The 4,899-nt window shown below is 44.3% G+C and overlaps 1 long non-coding RNA gene across 1 annotated transcript in view; it reads right to left on the reverse strand.

The window, feature by feature from the left end:
* Positions 1-4,375, reverse strand: part of LOC144070621 (uncharacterized) — a 5,318-nt gene extending 943 nt beyond the window's left edge. The window contains exons 1-2 of the long non-coding RNA XR_013299417.1: positions 4,174-4,375; positions 2,988-3,134 (exon numbers count right to left, since the gene is read on the reverse strand). This is a non-coding gene — a long non-coding RNA (uncharacterized LOC144070621). The remainder of the gene's footprint in view (positions 1-2,987; positions 3,135-4,173) is intronic.
* Positions 4,376-4,899: the final 524 nt, after the last annotated feature.

Below are 4,899 nucleotides of genomic sequence, written 5' to 3' on the forward strand. Positions count from 1 at the left end.
GGGGGCAGCAAGGTGACTACACAAGCTAAGCCAAAATGTCCACCAGGGGGTGGCGAGGTGACCACATGAGCTAAGCCAAAATGACCACAACGGGGCAGCCAGGGGACGACACGAGCTGAGCCAAATTGGCCACAAAGGGACCACACGAGCTGAGAAAGAATGGCCACAAATGGACCATATGAGCTGAGCCAAAATGGCCACAAGAGGGAAGCAAGGTGACCACACGAAATGAGCCAAAGTGGCCAGAAGAGAGCAGCAAGGGGACCACACGAGCTGAGCCAAAATGACAACATGCGGGCAGCAAGGGGACCACACGAGCTTTGCCAAAATGGCCGCAAGGGAACCATACAAGCTGAGCAAAAATGGCCAGAAGCTGAGCCATAATGGCAACAAGGGGGCAGCAAAGGGACCACACGAGCTGAGCCAAAATGGCCGCAAAGAACCATATGAGTTGAGCCAAAATGGCCACAAGGGGGAAGGGGACCACACGAGCGGAGCCAAAATGGCCACACGGGGGCGGCAAAGGGACCATACGAGCTTAGCCAAAATGGCCACAAGGGGGCAGCAGGGACAAAACATTAATCAATTAGAAGAACTTTACTTTTGACAACTTGAAAGATGGCGTCCACACGTTGGATTCTGGGATTCGCAATGCATTCTGGGATATGTGATGCATTCTGGGATGCCAAATTGGCCGCAAGGGAACCATACAAGCTGGGCCAAATGGCCACAAGGGGACCACACGAGCTGTGCCAAAATGGCCGCAAGGGAACCATACGACTTGAGCCAAAATGGCCGCAAAGAAACCATACGAGTTGAGCCAAAATGGCTGCAAGGAAACCATACGAGCTGAGCCAAAATGGCCACAAGACCACACAAGCCTAGCCAAAATGGCCACAAGACCACACAAGCCTAGCCATAATGGCCGCAAGAAAACCATATGAGTTGAGCCAGAATGGCCGCAAGGAAACCATACGTACGAGCTGAGCCAAAATGGCCACAAGACCACACGAGCCTAGCCAAAATGGCCACAAGGGGGCAGCCAGGGGACCACACGAGCCGAGCCAAAATGGCCACAAAGGGACCAAGCGCTGAGCAAAAATGGCTACAAAGGGACCAAGCACTGAGCTAAAATGGCCACAAATGGACCACATGAGTTGAGACAAAATGGCCACAAAGGGACCACAAGAGCAGGGCCAAAATGGCCACAAGAGGGAAGCAAGGTGACCACACGAACTGAGCCAAAGTGGCCAGAAAGGGACAGCAAGGGGACCACACAAGCTGAGCTAAAATGGCCACAAAGGAACTCTATAATTGAGCCAAAATGGCCACAAGAGGGAAATAAGGTAACCACACGAACTGAGCCAAAATGGCCACAGCGGGACCACACGGGCTGAGCCGAAATGGCCACAAGGGGGGAGGGGGGGGCAGGGGGGGAGGTAGCCACACGAACTTAGCCAAATTGGCCGCAAGGGAACCATACGAGCTGAGCCAAATGGCCACAAGGGGACCATACGACTTGAGCCAAAATGGCCGCAAGGGAACCATACGACTTGAGCCAAAATGGCCGCAAGGAAACCATACGACTTGAGCCAAAATGCCCGCAAGGAAACCATTCGAGCTGACCCAAAATGGCCGCAAGACCACACGAGCCTAGCCAAAATGGCCACAAGGGGGTAGAAAGGGGACCACAAGAGCGGAGCCAAAATTGCCACAAGGGAACTATACGAGCGGAGCCAAAATGGCCACAAGGGGACCACACGAGCTGAGCCAAAATGGCTGCAAGGGGACCACACGAGTTGAGCCAAAATGACCACAAGAGGGAAATAAGGTGACCACACAAACTGAGCCAAAATTGCCACAAGGGGGAAATAAGGTGACCATGATTTGAGCCAAAGTGGCCGCAAGGGGATCACACAAACAGAGCCAAAATGGCCACAAGGGGGAAGAAAGGTGACCACACGAACTGAGCCAAAATGGCGGCAAAGGGACCACACGAGCTGAACCAAAATTGCCAGGAGTTGAGCCAGAATGGCAACAAGAGGGCCACAAGTGGAACACATGAGCTTAGCCAAAATGGCCGCAAGGGAACCACACGAGGGTTAACCCTTACCCTAACACTAATCAATTACTATGAAGACCCGAATAATAGTAGGCACTGGAATAATAGTAGGGAGTGGAAAATTCCAAATGAATTAATAATAGTAGGCACCGGAATAATAGTAGGCAGTGGAAAATTTCAAAAATAATGAATATTAGTAGGCACGAGATAATTAGTGTCTAAACAGATTCGATGCATAGAATTAAAGCTATGATGGAATATTTATTATAAAATCATAACAAGGACAATCATTATTATTTTAATCAACAGTTTACTAGTAGCATGAAACAAAATAATATGTTTAAATTCCACAATTAGCTACAAATTAAAGTCATGATGATCGATTACATACTATGCGCACACGCATTCCTCTTTCACACGAAACAGGAAATGATTAAATCATTTCCTGTTTCGTTAATTAAGCAGCTATGAGTCATAGCGCTTGGGTCCGAATACATTCACGGTCGCGTCACGACAACGCGGCGCGACCATAACACTTTTACGTGCACCCTATGTGAGTAAATATGTGCCGCGTTGCATTTGTACGGTTTTCTATTGCTTAATACGGGGAATTCCAATCATTAATACGGGGAGGAATTGGCCCAGGTTGACAGGTATGACATTGTAATTATGTATATTGCAACTCTACCAGTGGCAATTGCACGTTCTTACTAGTACTAGTACGTTAGTAAAAACAGCACGTGTGCTTTACACGTAGAAAGTTAATGACATAGAACAATGTTGCTGCTGCACGGACTTAATTGAGGCAAAAATTAATAATCGTAGGCACCCGAATAAGAATCGTAGGCATGCGAAAATTTGAGTTGAAAAAAATAATCGTAGGCATACGATTATTCGGGTCTTCATAGTACAAGAAGTAACTTACTTTTGACGACTTCAACGATGGCATACACACGTTGCATTCTGGGATACATTATGCATTCTTTGATATGTGATGCATTCTGGGAGTGCATGTCGTCACACGTCGTCAGTTGGACCCATAGGTGACATGATTAAGGGTCGGTAGAAGAACCTGTAAACAAACCGTGTTTACCATCCTATTTAGAGCTGCGGTACTTTTTACTTTGAAAAAATTACAAGGCACACCAACATTTGAAAATCTTACAAATTAAAATTAACAATGTCATTCTCTTTAAACCTTTATCAACAAGAACTAAATAAACCCTCCAAAAAATATTTCAAATTCAAATGTTCACAGTGAGCATTGTCACAAAAAGTTGCACCCAATACCACGACAAGGGACCTGTGCCTAAATAGCCACAAGGTGGCAGCAAGAGACCATATGACCTTAGCCTAAATGGCCAATGGCAATAAATATACTGCAATAATTTTCTACCAATTATTTATTGCGGACCGCTGTGAAGAAGGATTTATCGCCTATCCTAACCCTACCAACCCCATGATCAGATAGTAACAGGCACTAAACTTCAGTAAGAGATTTCAAATATGGCTCAAACTTTTAAGTTACTTTTTTATAATAAATAATTCATAACAGCACCTAATACCACGACAAGGAAAAACAACAACCAAACGAAATGTCTTTAAAAGGACACCTACGTCTAATATGAGTGAATAAAACATCTAATATTCGCCACTTTGAACACATGAATTTGCATTAGACGACAGCTTGAGACGAATTCAAAGATGGGGTCCACACGTGAGGTTGATTAAGGGACTGCCGAAGCACCTGTAGACTTAACAGCTTTTTTCCATAACTATTTGAGCTGCGGTAGTTTTTACTTTGAAAAACATTACAGGTGACACTGACCATAGTCGCAAAAAGTTGTACCCAATACCACAAGGAAAAAGACCAACCAAACAAAACGGAATTTCTTTAAAACGTCTAATGTAAGTAAATAAACGAGCCAATAGTCGCCACTTTGAACAAAACTTGAGTCTTACGGGGTTTGGAACGTTAACATTTATTTCAACAATTTCGACGAAGGGTCACAATGAATAGTTATAAACTAGTTTCAGCAAAATACTATCGCCAAATAAGCGTGCAAGAATACGCCAAAACGGAGAAAAACAATCAATTACAAGACACTTACATTCTGCGACTGCTTGAGACGGCGTTCGACTTGTAAAATGGCGTCCCCCACGTGGCGGCTTGCCTTTGTTCGACAAGGAAACGCACAACGCGCATGCGCGGGCAAAAAGAGGGCTTTCTGGGTAATGAAGTATACTTGTGCACACAACACCGCCCAATTTTACTTCTATTAAACACATGTTATCACTATTAAAACACTAGATATGTGTTACTTTGTTAATAGATGGCGAATTAGAAGAAATAAAACTTTTTTTTCCAATCCGATATCCTGTTTTTGGTGTTTTTTCAGAGAGTGGGAAAGAATTAACTCCCCCTCTCTCTGTCCGTCTCTCTATCTCTTCCCCCTTCGAAATCCGTATAATTTTAGTACTATTAAAGACATTTTAGTAATATTAAACCACTAGTTATGTGTTTCTTTGTTGATAGATGGCGAATTAAAAACATTTTTTCCAATACAATATCCTGTTTTTGGTGTTTTTTCAGAGGGTTGGAACGAATTAACTTTTTTTTGAATTGTCGCCACTTTGAACAATACTTAAGTCTCACGCGGACGTCCGGAATGCTAACATTTAATTCGACGTCAATCACGCCTATAAAAAAGTTTCAGGTTAAAATGCTGCTAAAGCCGAATGAACGTCCCACAAAACGCAAAAAAGGAGAGAGAAAAATCAATTGCAAGGAGAAAATGACCATACTTCAAAGCCAAACGCTGACCAGACATGGAGGC

This window comes from Stigmatopora argus, unplaced genomic scaffold (genome assembly GCF_051989625.1).
Source record: "Stigmatopora argus isolate UIUO_Sarg unplaced genomic scaffold, RoL_Sarg_1.0 HiC_scaffold_263, whole genome shotgun sequence".
In the NCBI taxonomy this organism is placed as follows: domain Eukaryota; kingdom Metazoa; phylum Chordata; class Actinopteri; order Syngnathiformes; family Syngnathidae; genus Stigmatopora; species Stigmatopora argus.